This window comes from Cololabis saira, unplaced genomic scaffold, assembly GCF_033807715.1.
Source record: "Cololabis saira isolate AMF1-May2022 unplaced genomic scaffold, fColSai1.1 scf142, whole genome shotgun sequence".
Taxonomy (NCBI): domain Eukaryota; kingdom Metazoa; phylum Chordata; class Actinopteri; order Beloniformes; family Belonidae; genus Cololabis; species Cololabis saira.
Window position 1 is genome coordinate 42,900 of NW_026906306.1, and position 12,714 is coordinate 55,613.

Below are 12,714 nucleotides of genomic sequence, written 5' to 3' on the forward strand. Positions count from 1 at the left end.
TGCTTTTATGGCAATGTGGGTGCAATCTAGCTCCAATTATGTTTGAGAATCCGGCGATCGCATGAAATCCTCGTTTAAATTTCGATTTGGTGATGTGTGTATGGAAACTGGGTGTAAATTATGGCCAGAGAAATTATTGCATCCAACACTGCCGACATGATTTTGCTTAGTGTCGGCTGCGAAATGCCGCATATGTCAAAATGTTCCGGTGGCAAAAAATCCCAGGGTGGACAGGAGCTGGATGTGACTGGGATGGCTTGCGTTTTGTCTCTCGCTCCATTATAGGTTGTAAATCACGGCATAGATCCATCAAAATGTTTTTGGGGAAACGCTACCTGCTGAGAAGCCGCTCCGTGCTCTCACAGATCAACAGATCAGTGCGCTCTTTGAAAACGCGCTCCCTCGGAGCGCAAATCCTCCAACAGTGCAAGATAAGCCATGGTACTTGTATTTTCTTTTCAGGTCGTTCTGCCAAAGCTGTCTCTTATAGCTTGTCACACCAATTATTCAAAATGTCTGATCTTATGGATAATTTTTATTAATTGGAGGAAACGGGGAACATGTGCACATGTTCCCCGTTCAGTCACAGTTCAGCGATCTCAAACTTCACATGTAAAGTTTGAGACTCTTTTAATGGGTTCTATTTGTAGTTTCACTGTTCTACCACTAGGTTTTGTGTGTACGCATGGTCAGAGCTGTGCGTATATTTACACGTGTTTCTGCGCACAAATACATGTTGATAAATACCATACTTTGCCTGAGAATGCTCGTACGCACGCTTTACGCACAGATCTGTGCGTACGCACGGTTGATAAATGAGGGCCCTGGTGGTGCCACCGAAGGGGGAGGAGCAAATCTCTGTCCTGCGCCTGAGGCCGGCCAGGCCTTCGATAATAGGACAATGTCAGGCCGAAGAGGCGTGGACCCGGGGATCCGTAGAGCTCACCAGGAGTACAGTGACGCGGCTCACGTGCCTAGGCTGCCCCTCCCGTGCTCTTTTCCGTATTTGCTCGTGTTTCTCTTCATAACGCACAAGTCTTTCGCCTTTTACTAAAGACTTCCGTGGAGAGTAACGTCAATGAGTTGACCATATTTTTGGGGGCTCGGTCTAACGGCCGAGCTTTTTTGAGACTGTACAAAAGAAAAAGCTGTGACCAAGAGGTCAGTCTGAGTTTGCCCACTGAAATCTCAGGGCAAGCTGATGTTGCGATGTTGCTGTCTGTGTCTTGTTCTTCAGTTCTTTCCTTTCCTTTTTGTTATTTCATTTCCACTTCAACCATTTCCTCAGGTGAGCCTGCTACAGGTGCGTGTCAGAGGGCGGAGCTGCAAAGGGAGCCGGCCATCTAGGCGTTTGGGACAAAGGCAACCGACACAAGTGCACGCCGTGCCAGGAAGGTGCTGCGGTCAAGCAACACTTTGGAGTTATCGCTTCTCGGCCTTTTGGCTAAGATCAAGTGTAGTATCTGTTCTTATCAGTTTAATATCTGATATGTCCTCTATATGAGGACAACATATTAAGCCGATTTTTGGCAGCGGGAGTTGAAAAAGGAGCTAGCTCCGTTCACTCCAAGCATCGCCCCGGTACTGCAGTGCCGCCGGGAATGGTGCACGCTTCGCTTTCTTTCTCTTGTAAAAAAATAACGCGGTGGCTCAGCAGCTGAGGAGCGCCGAGCCTTGCCTCAGGCGGTGTTGTTCCTTGCAGCTTCAGCTTGAAGAAAAAAGAAGAGGCGACGTCACAAACGTGTAATACGGCCCTGGTGGTGCCACCGAAGGGGGAGGAGCAAATCTCTGTCCTGCGCCTGAGGCCGGCCAGGCCTTCGATAATAGGACAATGTCAGGCCGAAGAGGCGTGGACCCGGGGATCCGTAGAGCTCACCAGGAGTACAGTGACGCGGCTCACGTGCCTAGGCTGCCGCTCCCGTGCTCTTTTCCGTACTTGCTCGTGTTTCTCTTCATAACGCACAAGTCTTTCGCCTTTTACTAAAGACTTCCGTGGAGAGTAACGTCAATGAGTTGACCATATTTTTGGGGGCTCGGTCTAACGGCCGAGCTTTTTTGAGACTGTACAAAAGAAAAAGCTGTGACCAAGAGGTCAGTCTGAGTTTGCCCACTGAAATCTCAGGGCAAGCTGATGTTGCGATGTTGCTGTCTGTGTCTTGTTCTTCAGTTCTTTCCTTTCCTTTTTGTTATTTCATTTCCACTTCAACCATTTCCTCAGGTGAGCCTGCTACAGGTGCGTGTCAGAGGGCGGAGCTGCAAAGGGAGCCGGCCATCTAGGCGTTTGGGACAAAGGCAACCGACACAAGTGCACGCCGTGCCAGGAAGGTGCTGCGGTCAAGCAACACTTTGGAGTTATCGCTTCTCGGCCTTTTGGCTAAGATCAAGTGTAGTATCTGTTCTTATCAGTTTAATATCTGATATGTCCTCTATATGAGGACAACATATTAAGCCGATTTTTGGCAGCGGGAGTTGAAAAAGGAGCTAGCTCCGTTCACTCCAAGCATCGCCCCGGTACTGCAGTGCCGCCGGGAATGGTGCACGCTTCGCTTTCTTTCTCTTGTAAAAAAATAACGCGGTGGCTCAGCAGCTGAGGAGCGCCGAGCCTTGCCTCAGGCGGTGTTGTTCCTTGCAGCTTCAGCTTGAAGAAAAAAGAAGAGGCGACGTCACAAACGTGTAATACGGCCCTGGTGGTGCCACCGAAGGGGGAGGAGCAAATCTCTGTCCTGCGCCTGAGGCCGGCCAGGCCTTCGATAATAGGACAATGTCAGGCCGAAGAGGCGTGGACCCGGGGATCCGTAGAGCTCACCAGGAGTACAGTGACGCGGCTCACGTGCCTAGGCTGCCGCTCCCGTGCTCTTTTCCGTACTTGCTCGTGTTTCTCTTCATAACGCACAAGTCTTTCGCCTTTTACTAAAGACTTCCGTGGAGAGTAACGTCAATGAGTTGACCATATTTTTGGGGGCTCGGTCTAACGGCCGAGCTTTTTTGAGACTGTACAAAAGAAAAAGCTGTGACCAAGAGGTCAGTCTGAGTTTGCCCACTGAAATCTCAGGGCAAGCTGATGTTGCGATGTTGCTGTCTGTGTCTTGTTCTTCAGTTCTTTCCTTTCCTTTTTGTTATTTCATTTCCACTTCAACCATTTCCTCAGGTGAGCCTGCTACAGGTGCGTGTCAGAGGGCGGAGCTGCAAAGGGAGCCGGCCATCTAGGCGTTTGGGACAAAGGCAACCGACACAAGTGCACGCCGTGCCAGGAAGGTGCTGCGGTCAAGCAACACTTTGGAGTTATCGCTTCTCGGCCTTTTGGCTAAGATCAAGTGTAGTATCTGTTCTTATCAGTTTAATATCTGATATGTCCTCTATATGAGGACAACATATTAAGCCGATTTTTGGCAGCGGGAGTTGAAAAAGGAGCTAGCTCCGTTCACTCCAAGCATCGCCCCGGTACTGCAGTGCCGCCGGGAATGGTGCACGCTTCGCTTTCTTTCTCTTGTAAAAAAATAACGCGGTGGCTCAGCAGCTGAGGAGCGCCGAGCCTTGCCTCAGGCGGTGTTGTTCCTTGCAGCTTCAGCTTGAAGAAAAAAGAAGAGGCGACGTCACAAACGTGTAATACGGCCCTGGTGGTGCCACCGAAGGGGGAGGAGCAAATCTCTGTCCTGCGCCTGAGGCCGGCCAGGCCTTCGATAATAGGACAATGTCAGGCCGAAGAGGCGTGGACCCGGGGATCCGTAGAGCTCACCAGGAGTACAGTGACGCGGCTCACGTGCCTAGGCTGCCGCTCCCGTGCTCTTTTCCGTACTTGCTCGTGTTTCTCTTCATAACGCACAAGTCTTTCGCCTTTTACTAAAGACTTCCGTGGAGAGTAACGTCAATGAGTTGACCATATTTTTGGGGGCTCGGTCTAACGGCCGAGCTTTTTTGAGACTGTACAAAAGAAAAAGCTGTGACCAAGAGGTCAGTCTGAGTTTGCCCACTGAAATCTCAGGGCAAGCTGATGTTGCGATGTTGCTGTCTGTGTCTTGTTCTTCAGTTCTTTCCTTTCCTTTTTGTTATTTCATTTCCACTTCAACCATTTCCTCAGGTGAGCCTGCTACAGGTGCGTGTCAGAGGGCGGAGCTGCAAAGGGAGCCGGCCATCTAGGCGTTTGGGACAAAGGCAACCGACACAAGTGCACGCCGTGCCAGGAAGGTGCTGCGGTCAAGCAACACTTTGGAGTTATCGCTTCTCGGCCTTTTGGCTAAGATCAAGTGTAGTATCTGTTCTTATCAGTTTAATATCTGATATGTCCTCTATATGAGGACAACATATTAAGCCGATTTTTGGCAGCGGGAGTTGAAAAAGGAGCTAGCTCCGTTCACTCCAAGCATCGCCCCGGTACTGCAGTGCCGCCGGGAATGGTGCACGCTTCGCTTTCTTTCTCTTGTAAAAAAATAACGCGGTGGCTCAGCAGCTGAGGAGCGCCGAGCCTTGCCTCAGGCGGTGTTGTTCCTTGCAGCTTCAGCTTGAAGAAAAAAGAAGAGGCGACGTCACAAACGTGTAATACGGCCCTGGTGGTGCCACCGAAGGGGGAGGAGCAAATCTCTGTCCTGCGCCTGAGGCCGGCCAGGCCTTCGATAATAGGACAATGTCAGGCCGAAGAGGCGTGGACCCGGGGATCCGTAGAGCTCACCAGGAGTACAGTGACGCGGCTCACGTGCCTAGGCTGCCGCTCCCGTGCTCTTTTCCGTACTTGCTCGTGTTTCTCTTCATAACGCACAAGTCTTTCGCCTTTTACTAAAGACTTCCGTGGAGAGTAACGTCAATGAGTTGACCATATTTTTGGGGGCTCGGTCTAACGGCCGAGCTTTTTTGAGACTGTACAAAAGAAAAAGCTGCGACCAAGAGGTCAGTCTGAGTTTGCCCACTGAAATCTCAGGGCAAGCTGATGTTGCGATGTTGCTGTCTGTGTCTTGTTCTTCAGTTCTTTCCTTTCCTTTTTGTTATTTCATTTCCACTTCAACCATTTCCTCAGGTGAGCCTGCTACAGGTGCGTGTCAGAGGGCGGAGCTGCAAAGGGAGCCGGCCATCTAGGCGTTTGGGACAAAGGCAACCGACACAAGTGCACGCCGTGCCAGGAAGGTGCTGCGGTCAAGCAACACTTTGGAGTTATCGCTTCTCGGCCTTTTGGCTAAGATCAAGTGTAGTATCTGTTCTTATCAGTTTAATATCTGATATGTCCTCTATATGAGGACAACATATTAAGCCGATTTTTGGCAGCGGGAGTTGAAAAAGGAGCTAGCTCCGTTCACTCCAAGCATCGCCCCGGTACTGCAGTGCCGCCGGGAATGGTGCACGCTTCGCTTTCTTTCTCTTGTAAAAAAATAACGCGGTGGCTCAGCAGCTGAGGAGCGCCGAGCCTTGCCTCAGGCGGTGTTGTTCCTTGCAGCTTCAGCTTGAAGAAAAAAGAAGAGGCGACGTCACAAACGTGTAATACGGCCCTGGTGGTGCCACCGAAGGGGGAGGAGCAAATCTCTGTCCTGCGCCTGAGGCCGGCCAGGCCTTCGATAATAGGACAATGTCAGGCCGAAGAGGCGTGGACCCGGGGATCCGTAGAGCTCACCAGGAGTACAGTGACGCGGCTCACGTGCCTAGGCTGCCGCTCCCGTGCTCTTTTCCGTATTTGCTCGTGTTTCTCTTCATAACGCACAAGTCTTTCGCCTTTTACTAAAGACTTCCGTGGAGAGTAACGTCAATGAGTTGACCATATTTTTGGGGGCTCGGTCTAACGGCCGAGCTTTTTTGAGACTGTACAAAAGAAAAAGCTGTGACCAAGAGGTCAGTCTGAGTTTGCCCACTGAAATCTCAGGGCAAGCTGATGTTGCGATGTTGCTGTCTGTGTCTTGTTCTTCAGTTCTTTCCTTTCCTTTTTGTTATTTCATTTCCACTTCAACCATTTCCTCAGGTGAGCCTGCTACAGGTGCGTGTCAGAGGGCGGAGCTGCAAAGGGAGCCGGCCATCTAGGCGTTTGGGACAAAGGCAACCGACACAAGTGCACGCCGTGCCAGGAAGGTGCTGCGGTCAAGCAACACTTTGGAGTTATCGCTTCTCGGCCTTTTGGCTAAGATCAAGTGTAGTATCTGTTCTTATCAGTTTAATATCTGATATGTCCTCTATATGAGGACAACATATTAAGCCGATTTTTGGCAGCGGGAGTTGAAAAAGGAGCTAGCTCCGTTCACTCCAAGCATCGCCCCGGTACTGCAGTGCCGCCGGGAATGGTGCACGCTTCGCTTTCTTTCTCTTGTAAAAAAATAACGCGGTGGCTCAGCAGCTGAGGAGCGCCGAGCCTTGCCTCAGGCGGTGTTGTTCCTTGCAGCTTCAGCTTGAAGAAAAAAGAAGAGGCGACGTCACAAACGTGTAATACGGCCCTGGTGGTGCCACCGAAGGGGGAGGAGCAAATCTCTGTCCTGCGCCTGAGGCCGGCCAGGCCTTCGATAATAGGACAATGTCAGGCCGAAGAGGCGTGGACCCGGGGATCCGTAGAGCTCACCAGGAGTACAGTGACGCGGCTCACGTGCCTAGGCTGCCGCTCCCGTGCTCTTTTCCGTACTTGCTCGTGTTTCTCTTCATAACGCACAAGTCTTTCGCCTTTTACTAAAGACTTCCGTGGAGAGTAACGTCAATGAGTTGACCATATTTTTGGGGGCTCGGTCTAACGGCCGAGCTTTTTTGAGACTGTACAAAAGAAAAAGCTGTGACCAAGAGGTCAGTCTGAGTTTGCCCACTGAAATCTCAGGGCAAGCTGATGTTGCGATGTTGCTGTCTGTGTCTTGTTCTTCAGTTCTTTCCTTTCCTTTTTGTTATTTCATTTCCACTTCAACCATTTCCTCAGGTGAGCCTGCTACAGGTGCGTGTCAGAGGGCGGAGCTGCAAAGGGAGCCGGCCATCTAGGCGTTTGGGACAAAGGCAACCGACACAAGTGCACGCCGTGCCAGGAAGGTACTGCGGTCAAGCAACACTTTGGAGTTATCGCTTCTCGGCCTTTTGGCTAAGATCAAGTGTAGTATCTGTTCTTATCAGTTTAATATCTGATATGTCCTCTATATGAGGACAACATATTAAGCCGATTTTTGGCAGCGGGAGTTGAAAAAGGAGCTAGCTCCGTTCACTCCAAGCATCGCCCCGGTACTGCAGTGCCGCCGGGAATGGTGCACGCTTCGCTTTCTTTCTCTTGTAAAAAAATAACGCGGTGGCTCAGCAGCTGAGGAGCGCCGAGCCTTGCCTCAGGCGGTGTTGTTCCTTGCAGCTTCAGCTTGAAGAAAAAAGAAGAGGCGACGTCACAAACGTGTAATACGGCCCTGGTGGTGCCACCGAAGGGGGAGGAGCAAATCTCTGTCCTGCGCCTGAGGCCGGCCAGGCCTTCGATAATAGGACAATGTCAGGCCGAAGAGGCGTGGACCCGGGGATCCGTAGAGCTCACCAGGAGTACAGTGACGCGGCTCACGTGCCTAGGCTGCCGCTCCCGTGCTCTTTTCCGTACTTGCTCGTGTTTCTCTTCATAACGCACAAGTCTTTCGCCTTTTACTAAAGACTTCCGTGGAGAGTAACGTCAATGAGTTGACCATATTTTTGGGGGCTCGGTCTAACGGCCGAGCTTTTTTGAGACTGTACAAAAGAAAAAGCTGCGACCAAGAGGTCAGTCTGAGTTTGCCCACTGAAATCTCAGGGCAAGCTGATGTTGCGATGTTGCTGTCTGTGTCTTGTTCTTCAGTTCTTTCCTTTCCTTTTTGTTATTTCATTTCCACTTCAACCATTTCCTCAGGTGAGCCTGCTACAGGTGCGTGTCAGAGGGCGGAGCTGCAAAGGGAGCCGGCCATCTAGGCGTTTGGGACAAAGGCAACCGACACAAGTGCACGCCGTGCCAGGAAGGTGCTGCGGTCAAGCAACACTTTGGAGTTATCGCTTCTCGGCCTTTTGGCTAAGATCAAGTGTAGTATCTGTTCTTATCAGTTTAATATCTGATATGTCCTCTATATGAGGACAACATATTAAGCCGATTTTTGGCAGCGGGAGTTGAAAAAGGAGCTAGCTCCGTTCACTCCAAGCATCGCCCCGGTACTGCAGTGCCGCCGGGAATGGTGCACGCTTCGCTTTCTTTCTCTTGTAAAAAAATAACGCGGTGGCTCAGCAGCTGAGGAGCGCCGAGCCTTGCCTCAGGCAGTGTTGTTCCTTGCAGCTTCAGCTTGAAGAAAAAAGAAGAGGCGACGTCACAAACGTGTAATACGGCCCTGGTGGTGCCACCGAAGGGGGAGGAGCAAATCTCTGTCCTGCGCCTGAGGCCGGCCAGGCCTTCGATAATAGGACAATGTCAGGCCGAAGAGGCGTGGACCCGGGGATCCGTAGAGCTCACCAGGAGTACAGTGACGCGGCTCACGTGCCTAGGCTGCCGCTCCCGTGCTCTTTTCCGTACTTGCTCGTGTTTCTCTTCATAACGCACAAGTCTTTCGCCTTTTACTAAAGACTTCCGTGGAGAGTAACGTCAATGAGTTGACCATATTTTTGGGGGCTCGGTCTAACGGCCAAGCTTTTTTGAGACTGTACAAAAGAAAAAGCTGTGACCAAGAGGTCAGTCTGAGTTTGCCCACTGAAATCTCAGGGCAAGCTGATGTTGCGATGTTGCTGTCTGTGTCTTGTTCTTCAGTTCTTTCCTTTCCTTTTTGTTATTTCATTTCCACTTCAACCATTTCCTCAGGTGAGCCTGCTACAGGTGCGTGTCAGAGGGCGGAGCTGCAAAGGGAGCCGGCCATCTAGGCGTTTGGGACAAAGGCAACCGACACAAGTGCACGCCGTGCCAGGAAGGTGCTGCGGTCAAGCAACACTTTGGAGTTATCGCTTCTCGGCCTTTTGGCTAAGATCAAGTGTAGTATCTGTTCTTATCAGTTTAATATCTGATATGTCCTCTATATGAGGACAACATATTAAGCCGATTTTTGGCAGCGAGAGTTGAAAAAGGAGCTAGCTCCGTTCACTCCAAGCATCGCCCCGGTACTGCAGTGCCGCCGGGAATGGTGCACGCTTCGCTTTCTTTCTCTTGTAAAAAAATAACGCGGTGGCTCAGCAGCTGAGGAGCGCCGAGCCTTGCCTCAGGCGGTGTTGTTCCTTGCAGCTTCAGCTTGAAGAAAAAAGAAGAGGCGACGTCACAAACGTGTAATACGGCCCTGGTGGTGCCACCGAAGGGGGAGGAGCAAATCTCTGTCCTGCGCCTGAGGCCGGCCAGGCCTTCGATAATAGGACAATGTCAGGCCGAAGAGGCGTGGACCCGGGGATCCGTAGAGCTCACCAGGAGTACAGTGACGCGGCTCACGTGCCTAGGCTGCCGCTCCCGTGCTCTTTTCCGTACTTGCTCGTGTTTCTCTTCATAACGCACAAGTCTTTCGCCTTTTACTAAAGACTTCCGTGGAGAGTAACGTCAATGAGTTGACCATATTTTTGGGGGCTCGGTCTAACGGCCGAGCTTTTTTGAGACTGTACAAAAGAAAAAGCTGTGACCAAGAGGTCAGTCTGAGTTTGCCCACTGAAATCTCAGGGCAAGCTGATGTTGCGATGTTGCTGTCTGTGTCTTGTTCTTCAGTTCTTTCCTTTCCTTTTTGTTATTTCATTTCCACTTCAACCATTTCCTCAGGTGAGCCTGCTACAGGTGCGTGTCAGAGGGCGGAGCTGGAAAGGGAGCCGGCCATCTAGGCGATTGGGACAAAGGCAACCGACACAAGTGCACGCCGTGCCAGGAAGGTGCTGCGGTCAAGCAACACTTTGGAGTTATCGCTTCTCGGCCTTTTGGCTAAGATCAAGTGTAGTATCTGTTCTTATCAGTTTAATATCTGATATGTCCTCTATATGAGGACAACATATTAAGCCGATTTTTGGCAGCGGGAGTTGAAAAAGGAGCTAGCTCCGTTCACTCCAAGCATCGCCCCGGTACTGCAGTGCCGCCGGGAATGGTGCACGCTTTGCTTTCTTTCTCTTGTAAAAAAATAACGCGGTGGCTCAGCAGCTGAGGAGCGCCGAGCCTTGCCTCAGGCGGTGTTGTTCCTTGCAGCTTCAGCTTGAAGAAAAAAGAAGAGGCGACGTCACAAACGTGTAATACGGCCCTGGTGGTGCCACCGAAGGGGGAGGAGCAAATCTCTGTCCTGCGCCTGAGGCCGGCCAGGCCTTCGATAATAGGACAATGTCAGGCCGAAGAGGCGTGGACCCGGGGATCCGTAGAGCTCACCAGGAGTACAGTGACGCGGCTCACGTGCCTAGGCTGCCGCTCCCGTGCTCTTTTCCGTACTTGCTCGTGTTTCTCTTCATAACGCACAAGTCTTTCGCCTTTTACTAAAGACTTCCGTGGAGAGTAACGTCAATGAGTTGACCATATTTTTGGGGGCTCGGTCTAACGGCCGAGCTTTTTTGAGACTGTACAAAAGAAAAAGCTGTGACCAAGAGGTCAGTCTGAGTTTGCCCACTGAAATCTCAGGGCAAGCTGATGTTGCGATGTTGCTGTCTGTGTCTTGTTCTTCAGTTCTTTCCTTTCCTTTTTGTTATTTCATTTCCACTTCAACCATTTCCTCAGGTGAGCCTGCTACAGGTGCGTGTCAGAGGGCGGAGCTGCAAAGGGAGCCGGCCATCTAGGCGTTTGGGACAAAGGCAACCGACACAAGTGCACGCCGTGCCAGGAAGGTGCTGCGGTCAAGCAACACTTTGGAGTTATCGCTTCTCGGCCTTTTGGCTAAGATCAAGTGTAGTATCTGTTCTTATCAGTTTAATATCTGATATGTCCTCTATATGAGGACAACATATTAAGCCGATTTTTGGCAGCGGGAGTTGAAAAAGGAGCTAGCTCCGTTCACTCCAAGCATCGCCCCGGTACTGCAGTGCCGCCGGGAATGGTGCACGCTTCGCTTTCTTTCTCTTGTAAAAAAATAACGCGGTGGCTCAGCAGCTGAGGAGCGCCGAGCCTTGCCTCAGGCGGTGTTGTTCCTTGCAGCTTCAGCTTGAAGAAAAAAGAAGAGGCGACGTCACAAACGTGTAATACGGCCCTGGGCCCTCATTTATCAACAGTGCGTAGAAAAGGTCCTAAATTCTGTCGTAGGAGTGAAATTTAGAATGTGTGTAAGTACAAAAAAATCCGGATTTATCAAACGTGCGGACGCTGGTCGTACGCACATCAATGATGATAAATCCCACCTGTTCTAAACTGCCGTGCTCGTGCACGGTTACCGTCATTTGCATTCAGAAACGCCTCCAATTGACCATATATGGCAGCAACAACAGCTCCCGCTTGGAGGTTTACAAACTTTATTGAACAAAATTCAGTAGGGTTTACAACAAAAGGCAAATGAAACAAAATAATCAATTATCTACAAATATTCAACATTTGGGGGGGTTGAGAGCAAACAAAAAAAAAAGATACATTTACTGACAAGGTATGGGAAGTGTATTAATAAAAATTAAGAAACAAAGACATTGTTTCACGGATTAGTTTTAGAGACGCTTCTCAATCCTGGTCCTCGTGTTCCCTGTCCTGCATGTTTTAGATGTTTCCCTGCACCAACACACCTGATTCTAATTAATGGTCCTAATTAGCTTGTCGTCAAGGTCTGCCCAGCTCTGTTGATGACACAGGTACTTTTATCACGGTGTGCTGAAGCAGGGAAACATCTAAAACATGCAGGACACCGGCCCATGAGGAACAGGATTGAGAAACACTGCTACAGTTTACATTCATTTTTCAGATGTACAATGGAGGGGTTTTCTGTTATTCCATTTGCATTTATGTATGTGATATTTACCTATAAAATAATTATGTTGACCATGTTTGATATATTTCTTGGAAGATTATCGATAAATTAAGATTTGGTTGGAGTCAAAAGCTCCTGCTTGGAGGTGCAAACACCAACCGAGCTGTTCTGCAGAATAAATGAGTCGTGCGTTCAGGCCACCGGGCAACGACGGGCAACAGAGACATATCGCAGATTATTTGTGCATAGATTGAATGAAATCCTTTCATGTCCACGTAACTGAATTCATTATGTGATGGTGCTTTTATGGCAATGTGGGTGCAATCTAGCTCCAATTATGTTTGAGAATCCGGCGATCGCATGAAATCCTCGTTTAAATTTCGATTTGGTGATGTGTGTATGGAAACTGGGTGTAAATTATGGCCAGAGAAATTATTGCATCCAACACTGCCGACATGATTTTGCTTAGTGTCGGCTGCGAAATGCCGCATATGTCAAAATGTTCCGGTGGCAAAAAATCCCAGGGTGGACAGGAGCTGGATGTGACTGGGATGGCTTGCGTTTTGTCTCTCGCTCCATTATAGGTTGTAAATCACGGCATAGATCCATCAAAATGTTTTTGGGGAAACGCTACCTGCTGAGAAGCCGCTCCGTGCTCTCACAGATCAACAGATCAGTGCGCTCTTTGAAAACGCGCTCCCTCGGAGCGCAAATCCTCCAACAGTGCAAGATAAGCCATGGTACTTGTATTTTCTTTTCAGGTCGTTCTGCCAAAGCTGTCTCTTATAGCTTGTCACACCAATTATTCAAAATGTCTGATCTTATGGATAATTTTTATTAATTGGAGGAAACGGGGAACATGTGCACATGTTCCCCGTTCAGTCACAGTTCAGCGATCTCAAACTTCACATGTAAAGTTTGAGACTCTTTTAATGGGTTCTATTTGTAGTTTCACTGT

The 12,714-nt window shown here is 49.8% G+C and overlaps 22 non-coding genes across 22 annotated transcripts; all 22 read left to right on the forward strand.

Annotated features, from left to right (window-relative positions):
* Positions 1–1,006: 1,006 nt before the first annotated feature.
* Positions 1,007–1,122, forward strand: LOC133439094 (U5 spliceosomal RNA). The gene has a single exon (XR_009781919.1). It is a non-coding gene; the product is annotated as a U5 spliceosomal RNA (small nuclear RNA).
* A 302-nt stretch (positions 1,123–1,424) lies between these two features.
* Positions 1,425–1,615, forward strand: LOC133439143 (U2 spliceosomal RNA). Its single transcript, XR_009781967.1, has one exon. It is a non-coding gene; the product is annotated as a U2 spliceosomal RNA (small nuclear RNA).
* A 321-nt stretch (positions 1,616–1,936) lies between these two features.
* LOC133439095 (U5 spliceosomal RNA) lies at positions 1,937–2,052 on the forward strand. The gene has a single exon (XR_009781920.1). It is a non-coding gene; the product is annotated as a U5 spliceosomal RNA (small nuclear RNA).
* A 302-nt stretch (positions 2,053–2,354) lies between these two features.
* On the forward strand, positions 2,355–2,545 carry LOC133439144 (U2 spliceosomal RNA). Its single transcript, XR_009781968.1, has one exon. It is a non-coding gene; the product is annotated as a U2 spliceosomal RNA (small nuclear RNA).
* Positions 2,546–2,866: 321 nt separating this feature from the next.
* Positions 2,867–2,982, forward strand: LOC133439096 (U5 spliceosomal RNA). The gene has a single exon (XR_009781921.1). It is a non-coding gene; the product is annotated as a U5 spliceosomal RNA (small nuclear RNA).
* Positions 2,983–3,284: 302 nt separating this feature from the next.
* Positions 3,285–3,475, forward strand: LOC133439145 (U2 spliceosomal RNA). Its single transcript, XR_009781969.1, has one exon. It is a non-coding gene; the product is annotated as a U2 spliceosomal RNA (small nuclear RNA).
* Positions 3,476–3,796: 321 nt separating this feature from the next.
* Positions 3,797–3,912, forward strand: LOC133439097 (U5 spliceosomal RNA). The gene has a single exon (XR_009781922.1). It is a non-coding gene; the product is annotated as a U5 spliceosomal RNA (small nuclear RNA).
* Positions 3,913–4,214: 302 nt separating this feature from the next.
* Positions 4,215–4,405, forward strand: LOC133439146 (U2 spliceosomal RNA). Its single transcript, XR_009781970.1, has one exon. It is a non-coding gene; the product is annotated as a U2 spliceosomal RNA (small nuclear RNA).
* Positions 4,406–4,726: 321 nt separating this feature from the next.
* LOC133439098 (U5 spliceosomal RNA) lies at positions 4,727–4,842 on the forward strand. The gene has a single exon (XR_009781923.1). It is a non-coding gene; the product is annotated as a U5 spliceosomal RNA (small nuclear RNA).
* A 302-nt stretch (positions 4,843–5,144) lies between these two features.
* LOC133439148 (U2 spliceosomal RNA) lies at positions 5,145–5,335 on the forward strand. Its single transcript, XR_009781972.1, has one exon. It is a non-coding gene; the product is annotated as a U2 spliceosomal RNA (small nuclear RNA).
* Positions 5,336–5,656: 321 nt separating this feature from the next.
* LOC133439099 (U5 spliceosomal RNA) lies at positions 5,657–5,772 on the forward strand. Its single transcript, XR_009781924.1, has one exon. It is a non-coding gene; the product is annotated as a U5 spliceosomal RNA (small nuclear RNA).
* Positions 5,773–6,074: 302 nt separating this feature from the next.
* LOC133439149 (U2 spliceosomal RNA) lies at positions 6,075–6,265 on the forward strand. The gene has a single exon (XR_009781973.1). It is a non-coding gene; the product is annotated as a U2 spliceosomal RNA (small nuclear RNA).
* Positions 6,266–6,586: 321 nt separating this feature from the next.
* On the forward strand, positions 6,587–6,702 carry LOC133439100 (U5 spliceosomal RNA). Its single transcript, XR_009781925.1, has one exon. It is a non-coding gene; the product is annotated as a U5 spliceosomal RNA (small nuclear RNA).
* Positions 6,703–7,004: 302 nt separating this feature from the next.
* On the forward strand, positions 7,005–7,195 carry LOC133439150 (U2 spliceosomal RNA). Its single transcript, XR_009781974.1, has one exon. It is a non-coding gene; the product is annotated as a U2 spliceosomal RNA (small nuclear RNA).
* Positions 7,196–7,516: 321 nt separating this feature from the next.
* On the forward strand, positions 7,517–7,632 carry LOC133439102 (U5 spliceosomal RNA). The gene has a single exon (XR_009781927.1). It is a non-coding gene; the product is annotated as a U5 spliceosomal RNA (small nuclear RNA).
* Positions 7,633–7,934: 302 nt separating this feature from the next.
* On the forward strand, positions 7,935–8,125 carry LOC133439151 (U2 spliceosomal RNA). The gene has a single exon (XR_009781975.1). It is a non-coding gene; the product is annotated as a U2 spliceosomal RNA (small nuclear RNA).
* Positions 8,126–8,446: 321 nt separating this feature from the next.
* On the forward strand, positions 8,447–8,562 carry LOC133439125 (U5 spliceosomal RNA). Its single transcript, XR_009781950.1, has one exon. It is a non-coding gene; the product is annotated as a U5 spliceosomal RNA (small nuclear RNA).
* A 302-nt stretch (positions 8,563–8,864) lies between these two features.
* LOC133439174 (U2 spliceosomal RNA) lies at positions 8,865–9,055 on the forward strand. The gene has a single exon (XR_009781998.1). It is a non-coding gene; the product is annotated as a U2 spliceosomal RNA (small nuclear RNA).
* A 321-nt stretch (positions 9,056–9,376) lies between these two features.
* On the forward strand, positions 9,377–9,492 carry LOC133439103 (U5 spliceosomal RNA). The gene has a single exon (XR_009781928.1). It is a non-coding gene; the product is annotated as a U5 spliceosomal RNA (small nuclear RNA).
* Positions 9,493–9,794: 302 nt separating this feature from the next.
* Positions 9,795–9,985, forward strand: LOC133439068 (U2 spliceosomal RNA). The gene has a single exon (XR_009781893.1). It is a non-coding gene; the product is annotated as a U2 spliceosomal RNA (small nuclear RNA).
* Positions 9,986–10,306: 321 nt separating this feature from the next.
* On the forward strand, positions 10,307–10,422 carry LOC133439104 (U5 spliceosomal RNA). The gene has a single exon (XR_009781929.1). It is a non-coding gene; the product is annotated as a U5 spliceosomal RNA (small nuclear RNA).
* A 302-nt stretch (positions 10,423–10,724) lies between these two features.
* Positions 10,725–10,915, forward strand: LOC133439152 (U2 spliceosomal RNA). Its single transcript, XR_009781976.1, has one exon. It is a non-coding gene; the product is annotated as a U2 spliceosomal RNA (small nuclear RNA).
* The last annotated feature ends 1,799 nt before the right edge of the window (positions 10,916–12,714 follow it).